The 15290-nt window shown below is 39.5% G+C and overlaps 1 protein-coding gene across 8 annotated transcripts in view; it reads left to right on the plus strand.

Moving 5' to 3' along the window:
* PTPRM (protein tyrosine phosphatase receptor type M) overlaps nucleotides 1–15290 on the plus strand; it is an 823739-nt gene that overhangs the window by 547072 nt on the left and 261377 nt on the right. The window lies entirely within an intron of this gene.

Genomic DNA, 15290 nt, shown 5'->3' on the forward strand with positions numbered 1-15290 from the left:
GAGATTGTTCAACTCAACAACAAAAAGACAGCCAACCCAATTACAAAATGGGAAAAAGACTTGAACAGACACCTATCAGAAGAGGAAATACAAATGGCCAAAAGGCACATGAAGAGATGCTCAATGTCCCTGGCCATTAGAGAAATGCAAATCAAAACCACAATGAGATATCATCTCACACCCACCAGAATGGCCATTATCAACAAAACAGAAAATGACAAGTGCTGGAGAGGATACGGAGAAAGAGGCACACTTATCCACTGTTGGTGGGAATGTCAAATGGTGCAACCACTGTGGAAGGCAGTTTGGCGGTTCCTCAAAAAGCTGAGTATAGAATTGCCATACGATCCAGCAATACCATTGCTGGGAATCTACTCAAAGGACTTAAGGGCAAAGACACAAACGGACATTTGCACACCAGTGTTTATAGCAGCGTTATTTACAATTGCAAAGAGATGGAAACAGCCAAAATGTCCATCAACAGACGAGTGGCTAAACAAACTGTGGTATATACATACGATGGAATATTATGCAGCTTTAAGACAGGATAAACTTATGAAGCATGTAATAACATGGATGGACCTAGAGAACATTATGCTGAGTCTAGCCAAAAACTAAAGGACAAATACTGTATGGTCCCACTGATGTGAACAGACATTCGAGAATAAACTTGGAATATGTCATTGGTAACAGAGTCCAGCAGGAGTTAGAAACAGGGTAAGATAATGGGTAATTGGAGCTGAAGGGATACAGACTGTGCAACGGGACTAGATACAAAAACTCAAAAATGGACAGCCCAATCATACCTAATTGTAAAGTACACATGTTAAAACACTGAATGAAGCTGCATCTGAGCTATAGGTTTTTGTTTTTTGTTTGTTTGTTTTTGTTTTTTTTGTTTGTTTTTGTTTTTGTCCGTCTGGTTATTTGTTTGTCTTTTTTTTTTTTTACTATTGTTATTACTTTTATTTCTTTTCTCTATATTAACATTCTATATCTTTTTCTGTTGTGTTGCTAGTTCTTCTAAACCGATGCAAATGTACTAAGAAACGATGATCATGCATCTATGTGATGATGTTAAGAATTACTGATTGCATATGTAGAATGGTATGATTTCTAAATGTTGGGTTAATTTCTTTTTTTTCTTTTTTTTCCGTTACTTAATAAAAAAAAAAAAAATGTAATGGGGGGAACTGCGTGAACATGTGGAGCTGTGTTCCAGTAGCCATGTTTCTTGAAGATGGTTGTATAATGATATAGCTTTTGCAATGTGACTGTGTGATTGTGAAAACCTTGTGTGTGATGCTCCTTTTATCTATGGTATGGACAGATGGGGAAAACATATGGATTAAAAATAAATAAATAATAGGGGGAACAAATGTTAAAATAAATTTAGTAAATTGAAATGCTAGTGATCAATGAAAGGGAGGGGTAAAGGGTATGGTATGAATGAATTTTTTTTCTGTTTCCTTTTTATTTCTCTTTCTGAATTGATGCAGATGTTCTAAGAAATAATCATAATGATTAATATACAACTATGTGATTAAAAAGTTCATATTGTATGTTGATTGGTTTTATTAATAAAAATTTGTAAAAGAAAAAAAAAAAGCCCTGGACTGTACAACACAAAGTGTGAGCCCTGATGTAACTGTACAGGTGATAGCACAATTATAATAATATTGTTTCATTAATGCTAATAAAGGTACCACACTAATGCAATAGGGAAAACTGGATGGGTGACAGAAGTTATAGGGGAACTCTATTATCTGCATGATTTTTCACAAACCTACAACTTTTCCAATATTAAAAATGTAAAAAAAAAAATCCCCTGTATATTTGAAAAAAGATTGCAATTTCTAAGAGGCCGATAAAGTCATATAAAGGTCAGGTAGGAAAGCTAACCCAGGATGCTTTAGAGAGTTGTAGACTGCTGAAGCTGAAGATACTCAGAGATCATCCGGCTGTGTCCTCGTGTTACTGCCCTTCTGTATCTTTTGACTATATCCATACAGTGAACTCTGTTCTCTATCAGTTTCTTAAGCGAGATATTTTATTAACCAGCTCTTATAAATATATAAAATATAATCGCTTATTATGAGAGCAGACAAAGATGTTGATATACTTATGTGTCATCAGAAATGACTTAATGAAGTACAGTATTATAATATGCTTATGATGATTACCTGCATTTGGTTTTCAGCTATTTAATTAAATTAATGCTCAGTAGATACTAGAACGATTAGGTAATGAGACTAGTTTTCTCCAATATCATCACGTCCCTTTTAAGTTGCTATCTATGTCCCAATTCTCTCAGTTTTCACGTTGGACCTACTAAATGTTACCCTGTGCAGTGTCAGTGAGAAGTAAGAGTGCTCTCTGTAGCATCATTGGTATCTCATTAAGCTTTTGTTCTTCATACCACTGAAAGGTGTTCCAGAGAGTTTTGGGGCTGACATTTGTCATTCTTTCACACACTCATTCATTAACTTAATATCTTCTATTGTGTTCAAGTCACTGTGCTAGGATTCTGAGAAACGCTCCACAAAAAAGTTCAGGATTTTCTAAGAGCATATAACAGAAGGAGAAAATCTCAAAAATATCTCAGTCTCACTGAGAACTGAAACCTAAAGGATGGGTAGCAAGTGGCCAGGCCCCTGGAATGAAAGGCAGGTGTCTGTTTGTAGCAGGGAAGCCCAGGCTAAGAGATATTGAAGACCTGAAAACAGTGGTCACCTGGTAAATAAAGCAAAACACACACACACACACAATAAATGGTGTTTGGCCAACACATAAGGAAGATTAATTAACTATATGTGTTAAATGCTGAAAATGAATATTGTTCATTTTAGACTTAACTTATATAGTATATATGTAATATAAAGAGATACAAAATGATCACAGAATAATTTTCATTATTTAGTTTCCGAATACCTGGTTCAGTATCTCAAACCCAAGTAAGTATGGAATATAATGTTTATAGAATTTAACCTCATCCTTTTCTTTGGAGCTGAAGTTATTAGCACTTGAAATTTTTATAGGTATACGAAGCGGAAGGTCTAAGATTTCCTTTTATCTAGTGAGACATATCAGGAACATGTAACATTTTAAATTTATATTTTCATCCCTAAATTAATGTTGAATACCATGACCCTTCCATATAGTACAAAAGCATAAAAGAACAGCCTACCTTTACCCTTTAATCACCATGTGATATTTCTTTTTCAATGAGAAGAGAAAGACAGAAAGACCACTTCGAATAATCCATTGCCACAAGTGCAGATTCCATCAGGAAGATCAATGTAATCCTGCACCCCTTAATTACTACTGGGAAAACTTATCCAGGTTTTCACCTCCAAGGGTCACTAATTACCCCCTCCACTGATTCCTTTTTGCCTTTCTCAGCTCCCCAACTCAGGCTCCAACTGTCTCTACAGTGACCTTTCACTCTCCCATCCAGTGGTTTGCCTTTGCCCTCAGACGAATCCACACATCCCAGCCCAGGGAGAAGGTGCCTCACCATCCAGCACTCTGTGTGAGCCCTCCCTGCAAGCCTCCCCCAACCTGAAACCGCAGAAATATGCTCCATTCCTAAGAATACACCCATCCTCTGCACTGTTCATTTTGCATCTGATGCTTCTTTAGCATGGAATATTCTCTTTCTCCTTCCCTCCTCTGTCCTGCCTCCCAACACACACACATTCACATATGTACACTTATACACATGCACTCACATGTGTGTGTATATATAACACACGTGTGTGCATATTCATGCATGTGTCCCATCACATGCTGACTCACTCGCACACATCCACACGAGTGTGCACAAGCACATGGGCAAATGCAGTCACACCCAATCATGTGCATATGTGCACATTTGTACACTTGTGCAGCTGCACTCAGACATGCACATGCACAACAAACATGTGACCCATGTACATGCACGTGTGCACTCATGCACACATACAGTCACACTGCTTCACTTATGCGCACATTTGTGCACACTGTACATTCATGCATGTACACACACAGTCACACGCATACAGAATGCACACACACATACACAGGTGCACAGTCGTAGCACACACACATAAATGCATACACTCTCCCTGTCTCACTCTCTCCCTTAGCTCTGCCCACCTCAGAGGTGGCCCCAGACCTCTGCCTCCATGGGGAGCCTTCTGTGAGTGAGGTGCTCTTGTGTGCTTGCAACACCCGGCTAGGTCCCCACAGAGGCAACTCCCCCACCCCACAGAGGGCTTTGGGTGGTGGCGGGGAGGATGGCTGAGATATGTCAGGTGCCGTCTTAAAGATCTCTGTCTCTCAGTTCTCTCCAAATAATGGACGTTTACTGAGAATAAATGAAATTGAATCTCTGTTGTAGATAACTGATAGAACTTAATCTTTTAGAGAGGGGGTGTTGCACATTGAAAGAACTGTGGACACGGGCCCAGGAGACTGAGGTTGCGTCCAGGCAGTGTCATTCACTCCAGGGCTAAGCGTGCCCATCCTGGGAACTCGCTGCATCTGTCTCTTCATTTGTAAAGTTCATGTCATGGGGGTTCAGACATGGAAAATGCTTTGTAAACAAAAAAGCTAAAAATGCGCAAAACTGTAACATCGGGATTTAGTTAGCAAAGCATGTTGAATGGACTGCTATTTAGAATATCCCTCATTATCCGCTTTTAATAATATGCTTAAAATTTCTAATCACTTCAGCACTTTAAATTCTATGTCAATATACTGTGATGATCACTCACCTGAGATCTTTGTTCTAATAGCAACCCATATTTTGACAATTTTGGGGGTGCTACAAGGAAGTGGTGTTTATTATTACATTGTGCATTCACACTATAAAATGAACAGTGTTAGAAGACTCTTTGTTCTATCAGAATACCATAGCAGAAAGAGAAGACGTTAGTTGAAATCATAGAAATAACATCTCTGCTTGGAAGGAGGGTGCAAAGATGTTAAGGATCATTAAAAAAATGCTGCTTGGCATTTGATGATAATGGATGTTAAGTCCCAGTTTGTATTTGCTTTGTAACTTTAGACAAGTTAGGTAATTTGGGGGGGTCTTGTTTTCTTCATCCATTGGCTGCGGCTAATAAACCTGCCTCCCAGGTCTGCTGGGAGACTTAATGACGTGTAAACACGGCACTAACAGCAGGAGCTAACGTAGATATCATGTGCTCAATATATGAAAGCCTTTATTAGAGTCAGAGCTGTTCTAGACTGTAATGAAAGTAAGAACTTGTAGGCAATGGGCTGATGCCTTTTATTCTACCCATGTCTTCGGGAAGATTCCCAGGCCCTAGAACGATACTCCTGACCCTCAGTTCTTTCTCCTGAGTGGCTTATGATGGAGAAATAATTACACTAATAAACAACTAATAGTAACTCTTACTTCTAGTATGAAATTGCTTCTGAACATCTAGAGCAGATATTCAAGGTAGATGATCCTCCCTACTCCACACACAAAGCAGTTGAGGTTTAAGGAAGCCACCAGGCTTACCTGCTCTAACTCCAAAGCTACCCACTTTCCATGTAACGCCATGCAATCCCGCAGGGCCTCTTCCTCCTGGAACTGAACTTGTTCTTCTCCTTTCTGCTGGCCTCCAAGCAGAGACACCTTTCTCTGAAAACTGCATGGAACCAAGCAGGTTTCACTTTCCTTTGCAGACGTGGGCTATTCTGCAAATTACTATCCTTTGTTTATCATTATTGGAAGCACTAGAAAAATATATCACAACTTGTGTTTTTAGATTCTGACCTCTGGAATCGTTGGGTTTAATCCCTATTATTTGAATTTTTTATATGCTGGTTTTTGTAACTGTTGTTTCCCTATGGCTATTTCTTCATTGCCGTGTTTAAGTTAAGACTGTTTTGCTTTGTTTTGACAAGCCAAGCTCCATCACACCCTGCTAAATGTTTAGCAATGTAGTTTTGAGAAGTTCAAGGACTTGGATTTAACAAAATCACTTTTCAGAGTGTTGGATTTGTTTCAATCAAATTAGTCTGTCTTTATTTTGTTGTGGTTGCATATGTTTTTTCCTTTCACCAATTTTAGGAGACTCCAGAGAATCAAGAAAGCAAATAACCATTCTTTTGAAATGCTTATGAGGAACTTTTTAATTGATCCTTTCTACTCATTGAAGACATGTAAATTGCAGGGTCATCTTGAAACTTTGGGGCTGGATGCTGTCTTGTCACACTTTCGAACCTTTTGAAAAGGTTCCATCTATGGCTAGAATTGTTAAAGGAAAGGAACTCTAGATATGTGACTTCTAACCTAATTATTTTCCTTTTTTCATTTAGGTTACACATAATCCTAAAGATCAAAATATCACTGAATGGTGAAATTTCAGTTTTAATGAGACTGTTACCTTGCTTTTCTTATTATTTAATATCACTGAATTGCTACCGTGTATATTAATAAAAGGTTCTAAGTTCCTTATTACCACCACCGCCTCCTCCCCCTACCTGCTTTTAGGTGACTTTGAGTGTATTAAAAAATAATACTCTGTATTCCTTTACTGCCAGGAAACAAAGATCATTTTTATTAATGTGGCTTCTTGGATGACAATGTCAGTCATCTCTTTGAAAATTCATTTTGGAAACTAAGTTTGCTCTTCAAGAACTCTTGAAAAGAAGCTTTAAAAATGGCAAGGGAAGATAATAATAATAGAGTAGATGCATTTGAGGGTTTATACAATGAAACTTAATTTAACTTTCCTTCTAACTCTATTTTAAACTTTCCTTTGTGCAAGAGAATATGCTGCATAGCTTTCTATTCCCTATTTTCTAAATTTTCTTTTCTTAACATAATTTCCTCTGAGATTGTATTGTGTATTGGATACAGCATCCCAGTCTGATTTCCAGGGCCCCTGCTGTGGGTGTTTTAGAAGAGCACCCACCAGCCTTCTGAGAAGAGGCCCTAGCACAGAGACCATCTGGGGACAGGGAAAACCTGGGGTGGCCCATCGGGCCAGATTCTACCCCCATCACACCAAAAAAACAACAAAGCACACTTGTAATATTTCAATGTAACTATATTGATTACATGATGGCTTGCAATCCTTAAAGGTAATTATAGAGGGTAGAAGAAATAGTTCTAAATTTGGAGCAAGGTAAGGAAATAAAAACCAACCCCATGCCCTTTGGGGGGCTTCTTTCCCTCCCCACTCAAGTAGCAGAGATTCCTCCTTTCAGGAGGTCAAGAGGCAGGACCCTTGCCCAACAGCATGGTTCTTCCAGGAGCTGGGCTGTAGGGCCAGTGTAGCTGCACTGTGCTACCAAGACCTCTCTTGAGATCGAATAGAGTCCCCCATGAAGAAATGTTAAGTCTTAAGGATGACGCTGGTGTGGGGACCCACTTGTCAGTAGTGTCTGAATAAGTTAAGGTGAGTCAAGGTATAGACTTACTTGGGAACAGGATCCTTGAAGGCCCTATTTAAGTGTGGCCGAACCCAATCAGGGTGGGCCTTCATTGATGGGACTAGAGGCCTTCTGAAGAGATGAAACGGGGATGTGGTCAGTCAGAAGAAGCAAGAAACCAGACAATGCCAGAAGTCAGCGGCATCTAGAGGAACAGACATCAGGAAAGAAAGCTCTTCTTGGACACAGGGTGGCTGAGAAGAGCAATCACCAGAATGCAGCAGATTTCGGGAGAAAACACAGCCTGCCAAGACCTAGATTCTGGATTTCTAACTTTCAAAACCGCAAGACTATAAACTCTTGTCTTTTAAGCCAACCCATTGTATGGTATTTGTCATAGCAGCTTTGGCAAACTAAAATCACCTTTTAACTTGGGTTCTCAGGGCATGCCTGCCAGGATCTCAGGGGGTATCAGAGGCAACACCCAGGACTGTTGTTCTCAGTTTTCTGTGTTATAGGTTAAGGGTCCTTGTGATTTCTTCAAAGCTGTTGGAGGCAGTAGGTAGGCGGAGCAGCTTGTAGTGAGTTTGTGGGGAACCATTGTTGGAACTTCATTGGAACAGTTGTTGGAATGTAATTAAGGCAGGTAAACTACATAGGGAATCTAAGGACACTTGGTTTTTGTTCATTCATTGTTGATGTTTTTGTTTATAATTTGGGGATAAAGGTGGTGGTTATAGTCTTTAGGTGTTATTAGTTAGTGAGAAAATTTGGATCCAGGCCAGATGTCCTCAATGTAGTAGATATGAGAGGTTTTGATGCAGAGACGGACACTTCCCCCCTTTAAATAGATTCTTATCACAACCTTATCATGGCAGTTCTTGGTTTTAATGACTTATTTCTAACCCTTAGACTAGGTTTCTTAAGGAGGGGACAGTCTATGCCTATTTCTTCTTTTTATTTTTCCATGCCTGGCACAGTGCTTGACACTCAGTAAATACTTGTATAAAGAAAGCATGAAGGGCACATGAATGGAATAAGTCTCTTCTCATTCATTGATGTCACAACACTGCCTAATGTCATACTGGAAATTATAAGGCGCTTGAAAGCCCATTATTGATTAAGTGGCAAGACCAGAGTTGACATTCACAACTCCAGGTGCAGTGTTCCTTCAACAATACTCCCCCTCATTTGTAATTGCCTTATTTTGATGCTGACATTTGTCTACCAGCTCACCTAGCCTGCAGTCTTAGCTTTTGGGGCCTGAACTATTCAGGATGGGAAATAATACAAGCACATATGAATCAAGATACTGAATGTGGCTCTAATATTATTCTGTTCCTATTTTTATTCAAACTACTTGGACTGTTTAAGAGAATATGCTTTAATAATAACAGCTAACCTTGATTTATAATTTATATTCCTGTGTTTGTTCTGAAACTGTGATTATTAAATTATGATAAACTTAAGTGAAGTAAAGGAAAGGAAACCGTCTGCACTTGTTAAGAAGGGGAGAAATCACTGCTCCATCTCGGACTAACTTACTTGAAATTTGGTGCCTATTGTGAAGATTAATAACAGGTGGCCTTTTACAGAGCTTCTCAGTCTGAGTCTAATGTTCTAGTTGTTCTTTTATTATCCCCAGCCTCCATAAGGAAAGGATTTTGTTCCCTCTGCCCTTTGTTCCCAGTATGGGACTATAAATGAGTTCGTATTTCTCACCCAACCTTTCTGCTGTAATTAATATTTTATTACATCAGATTTTATCATTAACTGGCAGAGCAGCAGGGTACTGAACTGTACTCACTTTGGCGTGTACACACACACACACACACACACATCAATAGTAATGTATCGATGATAGGCAAACTCCCTGAGTTAAGGCTGAGAGAATATAAAATACATTTGTGGTGCCCAGCAAATATTCCAAAGCAATTGATGTCCAATCTTATCTACATCAGAGCAGGACAAAGAGAAATTAAAGTTGCTACAACAGAAGGTTCAAACCCACAGATCTATGAGTCTATGCAGTGTGTTATCTCGTGCCCATCTTCTGTGTAATGGTGGTTATTTTTGTTTATAATGTTAAGGACAGAACAATAGTAGTCAGCTACTTTCAGCATCAATGTTACATGAAGAATGCTGTGGAATCCTAACCATGATGACAAACATTTTGAATTCTAACTCTTTTTTCCTATTTTTAAACTGGTGAAAATACTTTTAAACCTCGTTTCGATTCTACCAGGTTGTTTGGAGTGAGTGTTAGAGTGTCATTTCAGTAAAGAATGCTGACAAAGTTAGGGGAGGGCGTACCTGAACAAGTAACAGAGAGAAAATAGATTCTGGGTTGTTGCTTAAAATATAAGAGCTTGGCATTAAACTTTCTTAATTATAAATTTATTTTGCAAGCTTTGGGTATAAATCACATTTTCATCTTTCTTCCACTCCCCAGTAATCAGTTTTTGGAGAGATGTTCATACTGTTTTCAATTCTGTTTTATAGATATAAAATGGATGGTTTGTTGAAAAAAGTGCATATCAAGGAAAAAATTACTATTAGGTACCAGGAAGAGGAAAATATTCTAAGTCCTTGAAATGCTCAGAAGTACCTACTTGAAAAGATTAGCAAAAGTAACACTGAAATAAATCATTCATTTTCTGCTCCTCTTTTTCTCATTGTCCTTTTTCTGTTAGCCAGTGGGAGGAACCTCTAATATTTTATGCTAAGAGGAAATAGAATAAATTGATAAGACATATGGACTTAAAGCTAAGGGTCTAATCTTGAAATCCATTATGACAAAAATTTTAAGTTAATGTCAAATTTACAATAGGCTTCATCTTAAAGTTGTCAAAGTTAGAAAAGGCCAAAAACATTTTATCACATTTGAACATTAAAATTTTTGAAAGTACACAAAAAGATGTTCAGATGTTTTTTTCTGGGTTATACTTCATGTTCCATTCTGTAAACATGCAGATTTTGTATTCTCCTTGTGAGGGCCTTAGAGTTTTGTTGTAGAAAATTCTAGCATAAATTAAACTTTAAGTTAAATTTCATTGCATAAGAAAATTCTGATAGCATGGTGTCACATTTTTTGGCAGAACCATCTGCAGTGTGGATTGTGCTTTAATATTCCAAATGGGGTAAGAAGACTTTACATAACTTTAAATTCCAAAATAGTGATGGAACAGGCTAGGAATGGGATAGCTTTAATAAATAAGGAGAGTGTGAAAGGACAACAGAATTTTAATTCAGCTCACTAAACTATAAATTTTCCATCGGTTTTTCCATCCCTGAGAAGTTGCTTTCTTTAATCATCTTTTTAGAAAACCCTTTAGATGGTGAGATTTTTCAAAGCTAGTTTCCAGATTATCATTGTGCTTGGAAAAATTTTATGAAACTCATTAGTGACGATATTATTTGTATAACTGAAAAACACATCAGCCATAAGGTTCTGTCAAGGTACTGTTGACCTAGAAGCTAATAATGTGTTAATTTCCATCGGCCAGACAGCAATGTGTGGCAATTGGGCAGCAGATAGGATTTAGCTATTTTTCATTAGTGCTTGGGCTTTGATAAAGGGGAACAGAAAAGAGCTGCTTGACCTTTCAGTGCTTAAATTATTAAAGAGCAAATAGATTTGAGGTCTGGATGCTTACAAATCTAATTTGTCTCGTGGAGCAAGGATGAAAAGACATCTTGGGTTTGAAATTGCTCTAGTCAAGTTAGTTCTTCCTTTAATATATCTGAAGATGAGTGGATGGTAACCATTTAAAACGTAATATATCTGGACTACAGTGTATAATGTCACTAATGTCAGCTGGCCATAATGAAGGCCCATTAAAGGAACATTTAATTCTCTAATTTTGATCTAATCGTCAGAAAAGTGTTGCTTCGAAAGAAATTCATTTGTTTTCACCCACGTTTGTTTAACGGTATTTACATTCCAAAACAAAATTGTGTTTCATTCGGAAATGTCAGGTTATCTATTGTATTGTTCAGATTAAAGTAGGCAATACCTTGCACATAGTAGGTGCTCAAAAATATTTGCTGATGAATAACTGAGTGAACTAGTGAGGGTGGAGGAAAGAGGATGGGAAGAGAGATGGAGGCAAAAGAGAGGGAAACAGAGAAGAAGGAGGCACAGCATTTGATTTCCTTAAGATACATTATATATTTGTGAGTTATTCAGAAAAAACTTAAAATCTAACCAGCCTCCTCTTGTCACAGATGCTTTTCCTGTGTAATTTCTTCCTTCTTTGGCTTTTAGGCATTCAGGAAATGAATAAAAATAAATTTAATGCTTAATTTTAGGGTTTCCTCTCGAGTACCACATGTAGCATATAACATGCCCTAAATAAAACAGAAATTATTTCTGAATTATATTATGCTTCAAACAATGTTTATGACATGCCCCACTTTGTTCTAAGTGTAGTAAGGCACACAAGTAACTAAGTCATAGCACTCTTCCAGGAGCTTATAAGACTTTTAAAACAATGATGGGTCAGGGTTAAGGCTAGGGTTAGGGTTAGGGTTAGGGTTGGGGTTGAAAGGATTAGCAAAAGCAACACTGCAATAGATCATTCTTTTTCTACCTCTCTCTTTTCCTCACTGCCATCACCCCCTTCTGTTAGCCAGTTGGATAGCCCTCTAATAGTTTATGCTCATAAGAAATAGAATAATTTGAAAAGGAACACAGCTCATTATATTCCTGTGAACACAGCTCACAGGAAACCTGTTTTTGCAAGTCTAGAGCAAGAGCACATTGAAAGAGGGAATCAAGGTAGGGTCATCTGTGAAAAGTGACCAGATTTCAGTTGGGGGCGGGGGGAAGAGCGAAATTTAAATAGCAAATTCGGGGTCTAGAGCAGGATGAAGGAAAGAGTATAGGTCTTCATAGTAGAAGCATTCAAGATGTTGGGACCAGAAGAGACTGTGCTAAGTTTTTATCCAGCAGTCCTGGAATGAGGAGGGAGTTGCTGGGCGGTCAAGGGAGTTGAGAGTAGTTGCCATTACTGAACGGTTCCTGGTGGGAACCTGGAGTTGAGGAAGACACGGACCAGGTACCCTTTCGCTGTGGAGTCAGGGCGCACGCACTGTAAGTCATTCATGAGATGGCTACAGATGGATGAAGGAATTGAGGTCAGAAGCCTAATTACCATCTTCAGCTCCTTTAATACCATAAAAGAGAAAGAATTTTTACCGGGTACTCAAAGCAAATGGGTTATGGAAAGGGATGAGACCCTGATTTGTATGCTAGTTGTGTCTGTATGAGCAAGAGAAAGCTTCCAACAGGGCATCTGTCCATGCCAGGGCCTTAACAGGCTTGCTGACAGCCAGTGCTGACACTGTCTTATCAGATGACCACGTGGACCAGTTCTAGATCAGAACCACAGTTCCACTCTGGCTCTTCTGTCACTTGCGCAGTGTAGGGGCTTCGCCTCTACATCTGGCACACAGGAAGTTCTCCATGCAGGTAAGCTGTCCTAGGCGTCTTCATTGTCGTTCTTATTTTTTTCACCTGGAGATGTCTTTAGGGGATGAAGTGGGGACATTGGGACAGTCTTCTTGCTTAATCCAAGCTGTATGCTCAGCCTTTCCAAAATATAGCAAAGTTCCAAAGAAGATATTTCGAATAAAATACCACTTCTATTCCTATGAAATATTTATCCTGGATACAGATATACAACTTACTGTCAGTACTCCCTCTGGAAATCGTTTCTGCAGTATTTTTTCCTCTCCATGTATCTTCCTTTTTTCACTTTTGGCTAGCGTGTGATTTTCCCTGATTCTGGTTTTTAATTGCAATTTTGAAAATTGCATCATATAGCAAGTAGATTAGAGAAACTGTTTGGAGGAAGCCAGTGGTAAAATTCATTCTATCAAGTGGAGAATCCTTTTGCAAAGCAAGTGACTATTCCTACAACTTTCCAGGCAGTAAAAGTAATTCTTGAATGTTGAAGAAAAATGCTGGATATGATAGCTATAAAATGCAACTTAGATATCCATCTAATTCTCTGATATCGTAAGGACAAAAGTAAGACCCAGAGAAATTAAAACCCCAATTGTTAGCAGAATTATGATTGGAACCTAGAGCCTCCAACCCTCAGACCAAGACACTCACCACCTGCCACCACCCTACAGAAGGCATCAGGAGAGCCTGTCATACTTCTTTAATGTGATTGCTTTTATACTTTTATTTTTATTTTTATTTTTTTGCACGGACAGGCACCGGGAATTGAACCCAGGTCTCCAGCATGGCAGACAAGAACTCTGCCTGCTGAGCCACTGTGGCCCACCCAGTGTGATTGCTTTTAAGTGATCCTTTTTATCCTTCTTCATAGGGCACCTGACCTCTCTGGTCATACTACAGAGCAGGTAACATTTAGTCTTTGACATTTACCTTTGCCCCTTTCTCTTGCTGTTGCATCATCTGACATCCTGGCTATTATTTGCTGCATAGCAAATTCCCCAACACTTAGCAAAGGGCCTGTCAGCTGGTGGCTCTTGGGGCGTGAGCCAATTGCCTGGCCTCGTAGTCCCCAGCCTGGCAGAGTCAGGAAAGCTGGCCTGCTTACATCGCCTCCGGCTTCTCCCAGGGTAAGCATCCCAAGGGAACCAGACAGAGCCTGTATGGCTTCTTCCAGCCTCCACCTTTGTGTCATTCTATTAGTTACAGGTGAGTCCTTGAAGTCTGCCATCCCCACCTCTTATTGGGAGAAGTGTCAGCGAATTTGTGGGTTTATTTAAAATCACCGCATCTGACTGCAGATGGGAGAGGTTAGAGAGAAGGGGGAGAGACATCGCTGTCCATTTTCCCTCTTTATGTGTCCCTATATCCTAGCTATAAGAAGATGCTTTTTAAATACCTCCTTTTCTGGATCCATCATGCACTGAAAATGCTCACAGATTTGGTGCAGTTTCGCATATGACCAGATCCAGTAGAAAGTCTCTGATGTCAGGAGATAAAAATGGTTTCTATTTTTGTGTAACGTTTGCCTCACTGCTCAAAATTCACTTATTCATTTCACTTTAGGATATGGACAACTGTCTTCTGAGCAGTCATTCTCATATTCTTGAACAATTGATTTTTATTTAGATGAAATGACAAACTGGACAACCTGTGTTTGTTACTATGACAGGTTGTGCTGTGTGGATTGATTCAAAGAGATTGGTGGTTTTATTGAGCACAAATCCAGAAATCACCCAGCCACGAACAGAAAGGGGGTCCTCGCTACACATTCCCCAGGATGGCAGGGTGGTAGGTATCTGGATTAGTCCTTGCCAGGGCTGCTAAAGCACATGCCACAGATTGGTTGGCCTGAACAGTGGAATTTTTCACCCCATGGTTTTGGAGGCTAGAGGCCCAACACCAAGCTCTCTGCATGCCCCGTGTGATCCAAAGTCTGCAGTGTGCTGGGGCTGGTCCAGTCTCTGCTTCCCTCACAGGGCCGCTGTCTCTTTCTGTCCCCCTTCTGTTTTCTGCATCTCCGGCTCAATTGTCTCCAGTCATATTAGAGTAAAGCCCACCCTCATTCTTGGCCAAGCTTAACTGACAACATCTTCAGACGTGCTGTTTATGAATGAGCCCACGCCAATAGGACCGGGGTTTAGGACATGGGCATGTTTTTTTGTGAAGGGACATGGCATAACCCCAGCAGCATCTGCAGTAGGTTGAATTACGTACTCCAGTGTATTCTTAATCTCAATCTGCGTCCCAATGGATGCGAACCCATTGTAAACAGGACCTCTCGGGGATGTTATTTTCATTAAAGGTGTGGCCCAACTGAACCAGGCTGGTCTTATTCCATATTGCCGGAGGCCTTGTAAAGAGAAGAAATTGAAAGGCAGAAGGGAGAGAAAGCCACATGGAGAAGCTGGAAGACATCAGAAACCAGAAGAGCAGAGAAAGGAGAGAC

Source organism: Tamandua tetradactyla, chromosome 18 (assembly GCF_023851605.1).
Source record: "Tamandua tetradactyla isolate mTamTet1 chromosome 18, mTamTet1.pri, whole genome shotgun sequence".
Taxonomy (NCBI): domain Eukaryota; kingdom Metazoa; phylum Chordata; class Mammalia; order Pilosa; family Myrmecophagidae; genus Tamandua; species Tamandua tetradactyla.